Source organism: Notechis scutatus, chromosome 5 (genome assembly GCF_049901735.1).
Source record: "Notechis scutatus isolate UNSWTSFEM ecotype Mainland chromosome 5, rNotScu1.2, whole genome shotgun sequence".
NCBI classification, from domain to species: domain Eukaryota; kingdom Metazoa; phylum Chordata; class Lepidosauria; order Squamata; family Elapidae; genus Notechis; species Notechis scutatus.
Window position 1 is genome coordinate 72,017,546 of NC_142013.1, and position 18,603 is coordinate 72,036,148.

At 39.2% G+C, this 18,603-nt stretch overlaps 1 protein-coding gene across 1 annotated transcript in view; it reads left to right on the top strand.

Annotated features, from left to right (window-relative positions):
- The first annotated feature begins 13,824 nt into the window (after window positions 1–13,824).
- Window positions 13,825–18,603, top strand: part of GEMIN8 (gem nuclear organelle associated protein 8) — a 57,397-nt gene continuing 52,618 nt past the window's right edge. Inside the window, exon 1 of the mRNA XM_026666933.2 lies at window positions 13,825–13,894. The gene's annotated coding sequence lies outside the window, so the exon portion shown is untranslated. The remainder of the gene's footprint in view (window positions 13,895–18,603) is intronic.

The following is an 18,603-nucleotide window of genomic DNA, read 5'->3' on the forward strand; positions in this document are numbered from 1 at the left end:
AGATTGAATTAACCCACCTCTGACAGAGTATATCTTTTGCCCTTCTTATGCTTTTCTTTGGATGTGTCCTCATTTACATCTGATCTTAGCACAAATATGCCCTAGCAATTTTTTTCTATATATCTTCTTAATATTAATTTCATTTTGTATCCAATCCATGAACAAGAAAAACATATGTCGGGTTAGGGTGGGGGTGAGGGTTAGGGTTGCTGATGCCAAGGTCTATACAATCTGGCAAGATTTTCACTCATCAGCAGTGAGGAGAATCCAATGACTTGAAACAAAGGCAGTAGAAGCATGATAGGAATTGGCAATAGGAACAACAGCAAATGTCATGCTGGCATAATTTTCTGTTGGCTTGAGAATGGAGGGAAGCACTTTATTTCAACTCAGGAAAAGGGCTTAGGAACAATGAACAGCAATTCAAAACTGAATGTTGCATTTGCAGGACATTGTAATATTAGCTTCTGATTCTTTTATTTTTATTTATTTATTTTTGTCAATTGCTTACAAGATAATAGATATAAGTAAAAACAAAGTTATGAATACATGGATACATGTAAGAAAAATAAAAGAAATAAAAGAAACAATAGGACAGGGACGGTAGGCACGTTGGTGCGCTTATGCACGCTCCCTACAGACCTCTTAGGAAAGGGGTGAGGTCAATAGTAGACAGTCTAAGTTTTGGGGGTTTGGGGAAGAAACCACAGAGTCAGGTAGAGTATTCCAGACATTGACCACTCTGTTGCTGAAGTCGTATTTCCTGCAATCAAGTTTGGCGCGATTAACTTTGAGTTTGTATCTATTGTTTGCTCTTGTGTTGTTATGGTTGAAGCTGAAGTATTCATTGACAGGTAGGACATTGCAATGTATGATTTTATATACTAAGATCGGACTGAAGGCGGCGTAGTTCTAGGTTTTCTAGGTCTAGAATTTCGAGTCTGGTGGCATAAGGTATTCTGCAACAAGTAGAGGAGTGGAGAACTCTTCTTGTGAAATATTTCTGGACTTTCTCAACTGTGTTAATATCAGATACGTAATGTGGGTTCCAGACTGATGAGCTGTATTTGAGTATTGGTCTAGCAAATGTTTTATGTGCTCTAGTTAGTCATGTAATATTACCAGGGAAAAAGCTACGTAAGATTAGGTTAACAACTCTTAACGCCTTTTTGGCTATGTAGTTACAGTGGGCTCTAGCACTTAGGTCATTTGAGATGACTACTCCAAGATCCTTGACAGAGTTTGGATCATCAACAAGGTCTTGACTATTCAGCCTGTATTTTATTTTCTGATATTTTTTTTTGCCAATATGTAGGACAGAGCATTCTCATCAAAATGTTGTGTCATCTTTGTATCTGTGCTTGTGGTAAGCCTTAGGAAGCTGGAAAAACCAATTACTTATTTTTTACTTTATTTTTTATAATTTTCTTTTTTTATCATTTTGGCTATTATTCAGATAGTTAACAATCCAGGTATAGTAAACAAAAATGCCAAACTCTGTATGTCTGTCTGTCCGTCTGTCCGTCCATCCATCCATCCATCCATCCATCTGCATAAAATTGACTCTAATGATGAAGATGATGTTATCTAAATATGTTGCTTTTCTTGCTCTTCTTTTTTCTTGATTTCTCATGCTTTCATGATTTATTTAGTCTGATGCTATTTGACATAAACCAATCACATCCTGGTCTACTCAGAAATATGTTCCATTGGGGTTGGTGTGTCTGATTCCCCCAATTTGTATTAGACAGCTAACTAAACTTTTATAATCTAGGAGCTAAGAGAAATCCAGTGGACTGCTGATTCATCAATTAAATGCTATTACAAAAAACAATCTTATCCAAACACAATCCCAAATGGCATTAAAACAGATCACTTTATGCAAAACTCCCTAATGTGACATGAAAAAATCACACACTGAACTGCATCATTTATCTGACATAAGACCAAAGCACACAACAAGCAGGGTCTTTTCTTCAACATTTTTGGTATTTTTTAAACTTTTAAAATCTAGCTTTAAGGAAAGGCTAAATAATGAGATAATCTGAATGTTCTAATTTATCTTTCATTGTCTTTTATTTTTTTATTACATGAAAAGTAAAAAAAATATTATTTTTATTCGTTATTCTTTTTTTAATTCAGTATTTGCTAAGCATTATGCTTTCTCCAGGGAACCATGTTTAACAAAAATAATATCCTTAGCTTTATAGAAAAATAGATTTGAATAACAGTTCTATTAAAACTCTAAAGAAAGATAGAACATTTGCATCAGGCTCTTAAACATCATTTAATACAAACATTAGTCCAATTCAGGCATTATAAAATCCAAATTGCTCATTGAATGAGCACTTTGAAATTATTCATTTTAAGGGCAGTACATAAATTATAGCCTTCACCAATGTCACATAATCAGCCTTTTGCAAGGCAAAGTCTTCCTATGTCTGACAAAGCCTCCTTGATATGAACAAGATCCATAGTTCTGGGCTTTCCAGAAAACACTACTTATAAATTAATAAGCACGAGGTGTTTTCTCTGCTGAACACTGCATGAGATTTATTTCATTTGTGTAACATCAAAAGATAATGACGTATCCAATGTATTAAGCTTTGGGGTTTGTGATGACCCAGGGGGTAGCACAAAGGCAATACAGCCAGAGAACTGGTATGAATCCCTTTATTGGGACCAACTTTGCCCCCAACTCAATGGTGGGATTCAAAAAATTTTACTACCGGTTCTGTGGGCATGGCTTGGTGGGTGTGGCAGAGGAAGGATACTGTAAAATCTCCAGTCAGAGGTGGTATTTGCTGGTTCTCTGAACTACTCAGAATTTCCATTACCAGTTCTCCAGAACTGGTCAGAACCTGCTGAATACCACCTCTGCCCCAACATCCTGTTTACTCTCCAGCCTGGAGAAAAGCTCTCCCATGAACCTACAGCAGCCTCTGGCTGCAGATACTCCAGTCCAAACGCTGTAAGCAGAATGACTTGCAATCACTCCAGCAGGGCAAGATAATGAGTCCCAGAAGCGAAGAATCATGGCAATAATTCCAGCAAGACAAAAGAAGCACACAGAAGCATGGTAATCATTCAAACAGTCAGGAAGAATACCAGGAATGCAGGCCATAACTCTCAACACTAGATGAATTCAGCATTTGTTCCTGACAAATGCCCCTCCCAACTGCCTCTCCTTTAAACTCCATCCCCAGGTGTGCCTTGTGAAAGGAATCATCTTTCCTTCCTCATAAGCCACACAATCCATGTTGTTCTTTTCTGTGTTCTTCCCTGTGCGCCCTAAGATGAGGAGGGGGTGGGCCTTGGTCTTCATCTGAACCCACTCTCCCTTGTTCTAACTCTCCCCTGCTTTGCCCAGCCTGACTTTGCCCTTCCCCAGTTTCCTCCACAGCCAACAGAGCCACTCTCCCACTCTCTGTCAGCTGTTTTATTTTATTTATTTTTATTTATTTTTTATTTGTCAATTGCTTACAAGATAATAAGTATAAGTAAAATCATAGTTATGAATACATGGATACATATAAGAAATTTTTTTAAAAAATATAAAAGAAACAATAGGACAGGGAGGGTAGGCACATTGGTGTGCTTAAGCATGCCCCCTACAGACCTCTTAGGAAAGGGGTGAGGTCAATAGTAGACAGTCTAAGGTTAAAGTTTTTGGGGTTTAGGGAAAAAAACCACAGAGTCAGGTAGAGTATTCCAGACATTGACCACTCTGTTGCTGAAGTCGTATTTCCTGCAATCAAGTTTGGTGCGATTAACCTTGAGTTTGTATCTATTGTTTGCTCTTGTGTTGTTATGGTTGAAGCTCCAGTATTCATTGATTGGTAGGACATTGCAATGTATGATTTTATATACTATACTTAGATCGGACCGAAGGTGGCGTAGTTCTAGGTTTTCTAGGTCTAGAATTTCGAGTCTGGTGGCATAAGGTATTCTGCAACGAGTAGAGGAGTGGAGAACTCTTCTTGTGAAATATTTCTGGACTTTCTCAACTGTGTTAATATCAGATACGTAATGTGGCTTCCAGACTGATGAGCTATATTCGAGTATTGGTCTAGCAAATGTTTTGTATGCTCTAGTTATTAGTATAATATTACCAGGGAAAAAGCTACGTAAGATTAGGTTAACAACTCTTAATGCCTTTTTGGCTATGTAGTTACAGTGGGCTCTAGCACTTAGGTCATTTGAGATGAGTACTCCAAGATCCTTGACAGAGTTTGGATCATCAACAAGGTCTTGACTATTCAGCCTGTATTTTATTTTCTGATTTTTTTTGCCAATATGTAGGACAGAGCATTTATTTGTTGAGATTTTAAGTTGCCATTTGTTTGACCATTCTGATACATAGTCAAGGTCTTTTTGAAGGGTAGCAGTATTGTCTGTGGTGTTGAATAGCTTTACATCATCAGCAAAGAGAACACAGTTGCTCTTTATATGATCACAGAGGTCATTTATGGAGAGTATGAAAAGAGTTGGTCCTAGAACACTGCCTTGGGGGACACCACTGTTGACAGGTACAAATTTTGATAGGACACTCCCAATTTTGACCATTTGTTGTCTGTTTGACAGGAATGCTTCTATCTAGTAATGAAGGTGTCCAGAGATACCGTAAGATTTTAGTTTTAGGAGTAGTTTGTTATGTACCACTGAATCAAAGGCTTTACAGAAGTTTATGTAGATTGCGTCTATTGCTCTGCCCTGATCGAGTTGTGTAGTCCTCCATTTCAGATTCAGACTCCAATGGGGGCATGACAGGTTTTTTTTTAAAGATTGCTGAATAGATCATTGTTCTAAAAAGATGTGCCCAGGCTTGATTTTTGTGAGAATCAGAAATAGTAAATATTAGTGGAATTGTTTATACTGCTAAATATCCTCCCCCCCCCCCAATCACCTTATCTCCCCAGGAGTCCCCAAACTCCTTATAGTTGCTACAGAGTGGCCTGAATTGTACCTCCTTCATCTCCACCTGTTATATCTGTCACAGGGGTCCAGACCATATATAGTTTGTGCAGTAAGCATCTTAAGTCACTTTACTGTTTCACCAACGTAATTGCATTGGATGGGTGTAGAAAGGATTCTCAAGTATTTGAAGGGAGCTGTGAATTTGGGTCTTCAAATACTGGTCTCTGAAGAATTAAAGTTGAAATGTTATGTTGACCATGATTATGCCAATGATGTAAAAACCAGAAAGTCCAATTCTGGGATTGTGGTGGTATTTGTAGGGGCTTTAATTGGTTGGAAGTCCAGAAAACAAACAACTGTAGCCATTTCTACTGTGGAGACAGAATTTATTGTTCTATCTGAACTTTGTTCAGAGGTAACTTGGTACAGAGATGCTACAGGATTTAAACATAAAGGTAAATGAAGCTGTAGCAGTGTTCAAAGATAATGCTGCTTGCATTTAAATGTCAACAGGTGACAGAGTAAAAAATAGAAGCAAGCATGTAGAAAGTAAATATTGTAATGTAAGAGAAGCCAGTAAATTAATTGGCTTGCTTCACTGTTCTTCAGAGGACAATCTGGCAGATGTAATGAGCAAGCTATTGGGTGGAGTGCACCATGGGAAGAATATTGTTATTTATTTTATGTCTATTCCAGTCATAAAGGGAGGAGTATCAGTGTATAAGAATTCATGAACTGGAATAGCCATGGCAACAAGTCAGCCAGTGGGGATTGTTTGGTGACTGAGGCACAGGATTTGTTTTGTGAGCCATGTGAGATGGCTTGGAGCCTGGGCGTGGCTTAGCTTAACTGTTCTGTGTACAAGAGAGTTGGTTTGTCTTTGCCTGAGAGTACTTGCTATTTCTTCTTCTCTCTACCATGTTGCAAGAGCTGCATGAGTATTATATATATCATCATGTTTTATATTATTGTATTAAAAGAAGTTTCTTCTATATAATGTATCCTGCTGAATTATTTGCTTGTGTACTGGCTGGGTCGCTACAAACTCCGACAAGAACAAATGAAAGTATATGATATCATCAAGAGAATAAAAGAATTGAAATGGAAATGGGCTTATGACATAGCAAAAAGAACTGATGGCAGGTGGACCAAGGCAGTCATAGAATGGATCCCACTTGATAAAAAGCGTCCACAAAAGAGACCTAAAACAAGATGGATCGAAGACATTAGCAAGTATTGTGAGCCCAGTTCACAAAAGAAAGCTCAGGCCCATACTCGTTGAAAACATGTGGAAGAAGCCTTTATCTTGCAGTAACAGACAATGGCTAAAAGGATGAATAATGATGTCATTGTACAGTATATGCAATTTATTCTGTATGGTCTAACTGCTGTAACTCACAGTATCAAATTTTTGCATACACATACTCTTCTATTTTTCATTATCCAAAGGAACAAAATCTTCCTTAACCCATAATTCTTATGCGTCAAAGCATTTTAAGTAGACTATACATATCTGATGATTTTTTCCAGGCCATTTATATTCTTACCATTTGCAACTAACAAACAAGATACTCAATACAACTGCTATTCTGCTTGGAAGTTGCTGTTGCTGTTGCTATCTATTGAGCCCAAGTGGAAATTATTATATCGCAAACAAGATTTGCCAACTTTGCTGTGGCTATAGGTGCTGCGTTAAAAATTAAACTCTCTCTCTTCTTCTCTCTCTCCTACATTTTTGGATTGACTAAATATGGATATAGGTATGTACACATACATATATACATAAAGTACACAGGTAGTCCTTGACCTACGACCACAATTGAGCCCCAAAATTATGTTGCTAAGTGAGACATTTGTGAGTTTTACCCCATTCTATAATCTTTCTTGCCACAGTTGTTAAACAAATCACTGTGTCAGACCTGCCTCCATTCAAAACCCAAGAAAGAAAACCCCCAACTCCATTGAGATACAGAAGAAGTACTTTTACTGAGTTTGAAATGATAGCAGCAAAAGCAAGGCAAGATCTGATTCAAAAGGCACAAAAGTTACAGGTTGAAAGTTTCTCCAAACCCCTCGCCCCCAGGACCTAGGCTGTATGTCCAATCCATGTCCCACATAATGTCATGTGTAGCACATCTTCAGGTATTTTCATCCATCTGTAGTTCTAGGACGGTTGGTCTTGACTGGGTGTAAACAACTCCACTCAGCAGCGCAGTGGACAGCAAACCTCCCTTTTAGTTCACATGGGGTTTCACCTCACCAACTCACTTCCCAAACTCCCCATGGGGACCTACAATGGCTGTAAGTATGAAAAATGGTCATAAGTCACTTTTTTCAGTACCATTGTAACTTTGAATGGTCAGTAAATGAACTGTTGTAAGTTGAGGACTACCTGTACTTGTCTACAGACACACAACACATTCATGCGTTGTAATAATAGGTGCTGCAGTACTGTATTTGTAAGATTCTCATCTAAGAATAGTTGTCTTATTTCTCATTGATTAAACTGTATTACCAGGACATGGATTGAATACTGCTAAAGCTACCTTTTCCTATTAAACTTCACTATGCTGAAGCTGAACCAGCAGAAGTAGCATTTCTCCCTCTCCAACTTTTTGTCATTCCTTTTTTTGGCAACTGGAGATAGTGAGAGTCTCTTGGCAAAGGATCTCTAGCAGGCCTGGAAAGCAAGATAATCTTTTGGTATATTCTCTAGGCTAAGACATTATATCATAGCTACAATTCAGCTGCTTAGTACTTATACGACAAAGAGGAAAAAGAGATTCCAATAGCTTGTTCCTTGATTGTGCTTTTGTAATAAGACTACTAAGAGCAAGAAGTACCATCCAAAGGCTGAAACCTCTGAGAAATAAGCCAAGGGCTTTGGAAAATTTGCTTGCCTGCTGAATTTAAGAGCTGCTCTCTCCTTTCTGTTAAGAAAGAAAGGCCCTTGAATCCATTTGGTTAAAGCAAAGGGTTCTTTTGCTAAAGATGTTGGTTGCAGTACAAACAAACCAGTTCTGAAATCTCCTGCACTCACTAGATATAAAAAAAGGTATCCCTCCCCCTATGACCACATTTCCAGCCAACAGGAGCTCACCGAAATGTTATGAGAACTCTGAGATATTTGGAGGTAATCCTCATATTTCTCAAGGTGCCTGGCCATGGGATGCTGCTACAAACAGGATCTGGCTGCTCTGTTCCTTATTCCCCATCCCAATTTCCCCACTTCTTGCCTTGTTCATCTTTCCCACTTCTTCCAGCTTTTGATGGCAGGATGCCTGTGAGGCGCCAAGCTGAACCAGGCAGAGAGGACATTCTGCCCCCCCCTTGAGAGAGACATTAGCCCTGCAAAAGAAAAAGAAAAAGAGGGGAAGGAGAGATACACAAAATTTCTCAATCAGCAAATAGCAATAGCACTTAGACTTATATACCGTGTTTCTCACAAAATAAGGCCGGGCCTTATTTTTTTTGACCCCCGAAGAAACGGCTAGGCCGTCTTTTCAGGGGTGACTTAATCCCCCTTGCATCCTCGGGCAGGCGGGCGGCGACGGCTTGGATTAGACCTCGGCGTTGGTGGGGCACTTCGTATCGGGAGACCTTCCGCCACCGTTACTTTCCCTTCTCCCCATGCTGCCACGGCATTTAGAGCAATGCCATGGCATTTGGTGCAGCCACGCGTGCCCAGCCAGGGCTCCTCCCTACAACCGGAGCCCGGCGGAGACACTCGGCTTCAGGCGCTCCTGTCGCCACCTTCCCTTCGCCTTGGAAGGCAAAGCCAATTCTTTTAAAAATGACGCCCTATTACTGGTATGACAAAGCCTCCCCTTCCCGAGAGGGCAGCCCAACCCCACATAGGGAGGCAAATCTCCTGGGGCCTCAGTGCAGGATTGGCCCACCCTGGGATAAGTGCCCAGCCGCCATCCCTGCCTGGCGCCGGGCAGAGCATGAAGAGCTTCGCCTGGGGCACCCAGCACAGCTGACAGGCGGGCCCTTCTGCCTGGAGGCGGAGCTCTCACCAAGGCAGTGAGCGACTCCCCGCCGGGCCCTCCGCTTATCCCGCCAGGGCCACGCCAGAGCTGGGCAGGCTGGGCAGAGCCGGGAAAGCGAGCCGCGGGTGCATGCCCACCTGCCAAGCGAAAGAGCCAGGCCAAGCAGTGCTGCCATCGCCTCTCCTCCCTGTCCGTGGATGGGTGGGCGCTATCATTGCCTCAGGCAGCCTCTCCCAGTGGCCCCTTTGGGTTTGGGCTGGAGGGACTTGGGAAGGAAGCCAAGCTCGGGTCGGCCCGGCTCTTTCGCTTGGCAGGCGGGAACGCACCCACGGCTCGCTTTCCCGGCTCTGCCCAGCCTGCATGGCTCTGGCGCAGCCCTGCTTTATAGTGCTTACAGCACTCTCTAAGCGGATTACAGAGTCAGCATATTGTCCCCAATAATTTGGCTCCTCATTTTACCCACCTCGGAAGGATGGAAGGCTGAGTCAACCTTAAGCCTGGTGGGATTTGAACTGCCAAATTGTAGGCAGCTGGCTTTAGCAGTAGCTAGTAGTAGTGCAGTCTAGCCACGGCGCCACAGAGGCTCCTCAAATGGTTCAATACAGCTTATTTGGGTATCAATCATGGAATTTACTATCTTTCTTTACTTGATTTCCACCTGTTTTCCCCCCTTGTTTGTTTCCCTGTCTTCGCAATCTCATTGTAGCTATCCTTTCCATTTTCCCATTTCCATCTTTCCCATTCCATCCATTTTATTTTATTTTATTTTATTTTATTTTATTTTATTTATTTTATTTTACTTTATTTTATTTTATTTTATTATTTTATTTTATTTTATTTTATTTTATTTTATTTATTTTATTTTATTTTATTTTATTTTATTATTTTATTTTATTTTATTTTATTTTATTTTATTTTATTTTATTTTATTTTATTTTATTTTATTTTATTATTTTATTTTATTTTATTATTTTATTTAAATTAAGAGTGTATGGATGATTTCTGGATAAGAAAGCAAACAGAATCTGCAGGTGCAGATTAGTTGATAGAGGGGACGGTTTATTTATTTAGTGCCTTTGATTCTTGATTCTATATGGCTAAGGTCCTGCAGTTTTCTTGACAAGAATTTAGAACTGGTTTGCCATGGGCTCCTTCCTAGAGCTGAGAAGGAATGACTGGTTCTAAATCAGGACTAGAACTCATGTCTCCAGGTTTTTAGCCTGAAGCCTTAACCACTACACAAACTGTGTATAGTGTTCTCCAAATTGCATCGAACATTCTCCAAATCATACACTGACTTTTTATGGTGCTTCCTGCATTTTGGAGAACAGCGCGCATAGCCCCCAGGAAGAAGGCACAGCCAGAAGCTGAGCAAGGTGCATCTTGTCAGCAGTGAGAAAAGGAAGATTGTGAAAGTCTACTGGGCACAGAAAGGCCAGAGAATCCCAAGGTGTGGGGTGGCTGGTGCTTTATACTGTGGTGCTAAAGGGGCAGGCCGTGGCACGAGCTTGAGATGACACTTCTCGGTGGCAGTGGCAATGCCAGTGGCACAAGGGCTGAAGAAGATGCCTGAAAGTTGCAGTTTCCAGCTAAGGCTGCTAAAGATCGTGAGCCTCTGTTTTAATCCCATTGATACCACCAACAAAGGGTACTGCTGTGCTGGGTATCCAAAAGAGCAACAAGAGGTGGAAATAGGCTAGGGGGGAGGGAGGAGTTGAGACACCATTGCAGTCGTAAATGCAAGTGGGCTGCTAAGTGCCCAAATTTTAATTGGATGACCAGTGGAGTGCTGCAAGGGATGTAACTTTAGGAACTAAATGTAAATACCATTTGTTCAGTGCTGCTGTAACTTCAAATGGTCACTAAATGATCATTAAGCGAGGACTACCTGTTTTTTAAAAAATAATAAGCTTATCTTCTCTGAAATAAGAGATTCCAAAGACTCCAGTTCATTATTATATATTTTCAAATTTTAATCAGATTACTTTTATGTTTTAGTCATTTGCTAATGTTCAGTAGTGCAGTAATTTGGGTTCTTATTATATTTTATTTAATATTGTATTATTTTGCAATATTTTGGCCAATTTTATTTTAATTATCTTCAAATTATGCTCAATGACTGTAATATATTGATAGACTACAGTAGCTCAGGTCATAACCAAACCAGCTACAGTATAACTTGGGTTGCATAGACAGTATCTCAGCTAGCATTGGATCCAGGTTATGGTTCTTGAAAATTTACATGGAAGATTACTAGTGTTCCATGATACATAAAGCCACAAATAAGCCCCCAGATTTTATAAAGGAACTCACCTAGGAATAAAATGGCAGTATGGCCCTATAACCTATATAGATTGGAGAAAACTGAATGCTATTGCCAGCACAATTAAATATTCTCAATGCAAGATAAAAATTTTATGGTCTCAGAGTATGGCAAGAAGAATAATTAGGAGGAAATAAGAATCTTGCAGCAACTGTAAAGGCAGCCAGTGGGTAGAACAGTAGAAGCATAGAAGGGGACTTACGGAGGATGGTGGAATGAGTTATGGGGCAGCCAAAAAAGGCTTTCATCTTCCCTTACCACTTTTTCAGATTTAATTTATGCTTTAGATTAATGACAGCCATTAAAGCCAACAAGATTATTTGTTGAAATAACATTTTCAACAATAAAGGCATTGTTCTTTCACACACATACACACCAGAGGTGGTATTCTGACCAGTTGTGGAGAACTGGTAGCGGAAATTTTGAGTGATTCGGAGAACCGGCAAATCCCACATCTGACTGGAGATTTTACAGTATCCTTCCCCTGCCACGCCCACCAAGCCACACCCACAGAACCAGTACTAAAAAAATTTGAATCCCACCACTGACACACACCCAGGAGAATCATTTAAAAAAAAAAGGAACTCATATGCTTTCTGTGAAATGTGTGTCCCCTATTTCTCAAATCCTATTACAGAATTAACATAAAGGTTAAATAATTAGTCAAGCCTAGGATGAAAATAGAAAGAAAAAAAAATCTAAACTCTTTCCAAGCAGCAGTCTTGAGCCACTCCACACAATTCAGTTCAGTTAATTCATTTTTTCCCCAGCACTTCGTACCTTGGAATATTCTAAAGGATTAATTAATGTGGTGGGAAACTCAATATCAACATTTACTCTTCAGATATGCCTGCAATAAAACATGTATCCAATTAGACACACACACACCCTTTTTTTTGTCTTTTAATGACCTTGTAATCCCTTTTAATAGGCTGGAGCCAGGGCAACTGAATGGAGCTTAGTGTTTATTGGCCAGGTGTCCTTCCTGTCGCCAATTCACAGTTCACTACTGATATTTACTCACTGTGCACAGATATATATATATATATATGCCTAGATACTTGCCTAGATACTTCCAATCTTACGCGGGAGAAAACCCGAATAACCAAAGATCCACATACAAATACCCGTGAGAACCTCAGAAAACAAATTTTATATATATATATATATATATATATATATATATATATATATATATATATATATATATATATGGTGTTCGGCTTGGTTAGGGTATTTTCCCACGTCATTGTAGTTCTTTTAAAGTTGTAGCAACGTTTCAGCAGAATCTCATCTGCCATCATCAGGCTTCTGTGATGGCAGATGAGATTCTGCTGAAACGTTGCTACAACTTTAAAAGAACTACAATGACGTGGAAAATACTCCAACCAAGCCAACACCATACATGTAAGTACCCGAAAACTTAAGAAAACAAATATATATATATATATATATATGTGTGTGTGTGTGTGTGTGTGTGTGTGTGTGTGTGTGTGTGTGTATAATGTATATATATATATATATGTGTGTATCTATATATCTATATCTATATATTTATATATCTATATATCTATCTATATCTATATCTATATCATCTATATCTATATCTATATCTATATCTATATCTATCTATATATATGTCTCTACCTAGGATTGACTCACAGCCTCCTGATCGTGAGGTGAGAGCTCCACCTCTAGGCCACTGCACCAATCAATTAGTTTTCCCTTAATACATGGATATATTTATTGCCAACCATGTCTTCAGATATATATCTGCGACAAAGAGTCCAGCTCCACTTATGGGCACACTGGGGCAGTTCGTAGCAACTTCACATGGTTGACTCATGTTCAGTTTAAAGCAGGCAATACAAAAATTGATTAAAATTCAGAAGTCAAATGTAAAAAGATGATCATTTAAAGACGAGGTAGAATGATAGAGTGCTTTTTATGTCCCACGGTAAAATATTGTAGGACCTTTAAGATGTTTGACTAAAGCAGGAGAGAGAAGAAGCTGGTCTGTTTAGACTGGTTGTTTTCCCTCAACAAGAATAAACTGAATTTAGAATTGTCCCTGAAAGCGGCATCTGGTAAAGAACAATTTTCACTACCTCTCCATTCAATTCGTCCTCTTTTGTCTCTAATCCGATAAAATAATATCCGGCCTGAAGCACTAAGCAGGCACAACCTTCATTGAGGGATCCTTGGTGGTCTCTGAACTTGCCTGTTTTCTTGAAGACGTTTCAGTACCAAAACTAGGAAACAGTACTAAGTGCTAGAAAGAAGTGAGGTTTGTTGCCAGTTTAATTCAACCCTGAGCTACAAATATTCTCCTTTATTGGTACATTCTTTATTTTGCTGCTTCGAAGAAGCGTCCGCTTTTCACAGCCTCTGCACCTGCCTTTATTCAGTGTAAAATAATGTTGGTAGGTTAGGATTCCGTTCCGGAGAATGAGTTCCCTATGAGAAAATACACACAACACTTCTGAAGAAAGCCATCATTTTTGATGGCGTTGACCACCTAGAACCAAGAGATGGCGCCACTGCCCCATATATTCACGCACCGTAAGTGTGTTTACTTCCTAAGATCCTCCTCTTCCTCTTCCGAGCTTACAGGACGAAGAAGGGAGGCTGCGTGGTTCTAATCGGGCGTCGCGTGGACCAAGTATGTGCGCTGTTGTTTCTGGCCCGTTTTTTTCTAATGGCGAAAAGAGAGGAAGCAGGGAGGCAAAGCAAATGGAACAGCCTTCCGTTGCAAGAATGTTCAGCGTAGCTTCTTTCAATTCAGTGCCCCCCCGTTGTCTTGTAACCCAATTCCCATCATGTGCGGCCACTCAGGCACGGCTGTTCCCAAGCACATGTGAAAGGCACTGGATTAAGGGCGGGATGGCCGCAGCGGTTCTTGGGACGAAACAAAGGATTCAAGCGAATGCAGAGGGCAAATTTTCACTCATCTGAACCCCCTCGAATCTCTTTCGCTTGAAAAGTTTAAGACGGTTGCACCAGAAAAGCTGCGACCCTTTCTAAGAGAAAATTTCAGTTTACTCTCGTTCCTTGCGAATCCTGTAGCTTGGAGTTTTTAGTTCCCTTGCTAAAAATAAAAACCTTAATCCAGATTAATTTGTTGACCACCGGCATTAGGAGATACGCGAAGCCACTAGCTGGTTAAACCCATTGAATGGACTTCTACAAAAAAAAAAAAAAAAAACAAGCAGCACTGCAGGGTTTTTTTAAAAACTATTTTGGCACTCTGGGAGTTGCAATCCATATGCATCTGAAAGAGGAAGGACTTTAAATTGCCTAAATTACAACCCTGTTTGCTTCTACTAATAGAAGGGCATATCTAGTTATATGAAACAACCATGTATAAATTCATGTAACAAGTTGCATGGCAGCAAAATTTAAATAGCTGTATTTGGAGTGATGGCTATCTTCCTTCAGCTTGCTTTTAGGCTCATATTCTGCACAAAAATGTACAATGTGCAGTATTATTGACACCAAGAAGTCCATTTAACACAAACTATTTTGAACAATTTGCAGCACTTAATTTCTGCCACAACAGTTTTGAGGTTATTTATTCATATAAATAGTAGGATTTTGCATGGATTATATTGATCATTAGAATTAATACACGCAGAAATGCAGAATATGAGGGTAGGTTTTGAGACCTTCTTGCTTCCAAGTTTAACTAAGGTAGAAATCAAGCAGCAGCAGGTACTGCTGGGGTGCAATATTCTAGTAACTCTTGGATATGCATTCAGTTTTTCTGGTCTGATATGATATTAGAATAAAGCATTGTCCCTCTTAATTGTGTGCTGTTTGATCAGAACAAAAAAATAGACCTTTGGGTTGTGATTCTTCCATAGCTGGGATGGGGGAAAGACTAAAGATCAGTGTATGCAAGCTGCCTTCTTTAACTTGGTTCTTTTCAGATAACATTTGGCCACAAAGACTGCCACTAAGTCCAGCTTATTTGGATGGCATTACAACTACTGTATATTGAAGATGATTGTATGTTGTTTTTTTCTATAAAGCTATTGATTCTGAATCTAGTGTCATTCTAACTTGTTGAAAGTTTTATATTGCCTTGTGGGCATCTTATCAGTAAAAGAGAATTTCTTCCAGAATGTAATAATTAGTTGCTGTTCACAAACTTTTCTTGTCCTCTTATTGTGGTGGTTGTAGTATTATTTTTCTCCTTGTATTATTGCTTAATCACAGAATACCTTTTCATGTAAGAGTCATGAAAATGTCATGACAAATTCAGTTTTGATGTACATGGTTTTTCATTGTGATATTGAGTAATGATGGGAAAGATTCCATCCAGGGCTGAGCCACTCATAAGTCTACAGCTGTAATTTCCTGTATAGTGATTTTTGCATATGTCTTAGAGACAAAGGTGCAATTATTCAGCAGCACGATTTCATAATTTTTGAGGTATATTAAACCATAGTTTACAAAACCCAGTGCAAACTATCTAGAAAGAATAGACAGTACAGATAATCTTCAACTTACAAACATTTAGTGACTGTTTTAAGGTGACAACAGCACTGAAAAAAAGTGACTTATGACTGTTTTTCACACAACCGTTGGAGCATCCTCATGGTCAGGTGATCAAAATTTGGATGCTTGGCAACTGGCTCATATTTATGACGGTTGCAGTGTCCTGGAGTCATGTGATCACCTTTTGCAACCTTCTGACAAGCACCGTCAATGGGGAAGCCAGATTCACTTAACAACCGTTACTAACTTAACTGCAGTAATTCACTTAACAACTGGGGCAAGAAAGATTGCAAAATAGAGCAAAACTCATTTAACACTGTTTTGCTTACCATCAGAAATTTTGGGCTCAGTTGTCAGAAGATGAGGCCCACCCAAATATATACGGCCAATTCCATTTTGTATCATTGTTTTCTTCTTATAGAGTAGTATTAATTTTGCTCCCACCAACCAAACCATAACCCATTTCTGGTCTGGACTATAAAACAAATTGAGTTTTCTTATAGTAATTTTTATTAGCACTTTTTATCATCCCATGTCCACATTAACCCTTAAGACTCTCAGAGGCCTCCAAATGTTTTTCTAGAGTTGTAACTTACTGTAGGATTATAGTTTTTATTGTAAATTGATTATTAACCATTACTCCAGGACAGAGAGACCTTTTATTTGCTTCATTATTACCCCAAACCGGAAGTTGAAAGTTCCCTATATTATTAAAAATATTGTTGACTTTGATCAAAATGAAATCAAAAGTTTTTATGCATTAGCACAATTAGGACATTGCTGATTAAAATGAAAGTAAAAGCCTTCCTGCTTTGTGATAATAATAGTTGGATAATATGTAATCAAGTAAATTAAAATCCTTATTTACAGAACAGGCATATATTACATACCCGTCACTGTAAGCTCATTTGTATTCTTGGCACACATCCTTCCCTCTGGCAATTAAAAATCAGGAGAAAGCAGAGCAGATGCAACAGCTACAGAATAGATGGACTTCCTGCCTGCTGCAAACTCCTACGACATTTTTAAAATGAGGGGACCATATGGAGGAAAAGACTTCATGGACGCCCCATCTTCTACCTTATGTGAGCCCTCCTCTTTTCAAACAAGTGCATGAGCAGAGTTTGCATGTTTTCCAAGCTCTTTGAAAATTTCTGTGTCTTTTCTAGATGTTACGTAAGGGGTTGCTTCTAATCCTATCATTCTGCCTTTGTTAGCTGTCAAATTTTTCTGCAAGCAGTTTCGAAATATCCTGTCTTGAATGGATTTCTGCCTGCAGTCCTTGCTTTGCTTATGAATAGAGCCATCTAAATAGTTGGCTTCTTCTTTCAATAAGCTCTTTATCTCTTAAGTGCTAGCATCTGCTATGAGATATTAAGAAAGATTTGGGGGCTGCTTCCTGCCTTTAAAAACATGTTTCTCCATTTCTCATTTAGGGAAATATAATATTCTGCCTTTTTTAAATATTTCTCAAAATATTTCATTCTTCTAGGAGGGGGGGCTTCCCACAAGTCTGATTAGCAAACCCAAGAAAAGTAGGCACTCTCAGGAACTTTGGAATCCCAAAGGCACAACTTTAGGATACACAATTTTGGTACTGAAGAATCAAAACCAACTCTGTTTTTTCCCATGCAATGCTTGTATAGTTAAACAATAGCTTCTCTTTCTCCCCACCCCACGTTGGTCACATTGTCCAGTTATAAATCGTTCTTTTGTTTTGAGAACAGTTCATTTCTTTGTCGGATATCTGCATCCGTGACCTTGGTAGGATCTTGTCTCTCACAGCCTGTTTCTGGAGCATCTGCATTCTTTCTCACCCTTCCCTCCCCCCAGTTCTATGACAGGTTGAATAGCGATAAGACCCAAATGTTTCAAAAGTGGTTCAACCTTGACATAAACTAGAATCTCCATGGACACACAATTATGTCAGGCTTTATTCTTGCTCTCCAAAATTGTAGGAGCAGCAGTATATTATAGGGTTTTTTTTCCTATGTAGGATAGTAAAATTTCAGATCTTTCCTCATACAAGTTGTGCATATATAGCATGCAAATTATAAGCCATTGCTCTCAGATGTACAGTCATATTAGCTACCTTTCTGTGCTGTCTTGTAGTCATTTGTTCATTTGGAAATCACTTGAAATGGAGACCATCCTGATAGCAGATCTATGACAACTTGCCTCAGCCAACTTGTTTCGTTCAACTTGCCACAGCCAACTCTCTGTGGGATAAGATTTACATTAACATCAAAGAAATAGTGAAATGGAATCATTAAAGAAAGGATGCCAAAGGAGGGAGAAAACAAAATGTGAATCACAAAAATTAACATATTTTAAAATTATTTTAAATCATTGAATTGAATTGTCCCTTAGCAAGTTGTCCCAGGCGAGTTGGCCACATTGTCCATGTCGAGTTGGCTGTGGCGAGTTGTCCCAATTAATAAAAGGAGAGGGGTACCTGATAACAGTCCTCTCCTTTCATTCAGAACTATAATGCTTGAGGTGAAAAACCTATACTTGAAAGAGATTTGGAGTGCCAGGTTTTACCCAGAACAGTCTTAATTGCGTGCTGTTTCATTATTTATTTTTTATAGCGCAAGTGAAGTGCAATGTTGATGGAACTGAATACTCGCGTATTACTGGCATCTTTCAGTGGAAAACCTATCTGTTCTTAAGATCTGTCTTTGGCTTCTATTGTATGTGTGGTTTTTTTTTGCATCTGCTCAGTATTGGCAATGTTCATAGTTGCTTCTGACATAAGGATGTTTTCAACTTTGAGATGTTCAAAATGACTGCCACCATAAAATGAGTGTTGTGTTGGCTGTTTATGGGACAGATTAATTTTACAGAATGGGTGGATTGTTCTTTTAGCCT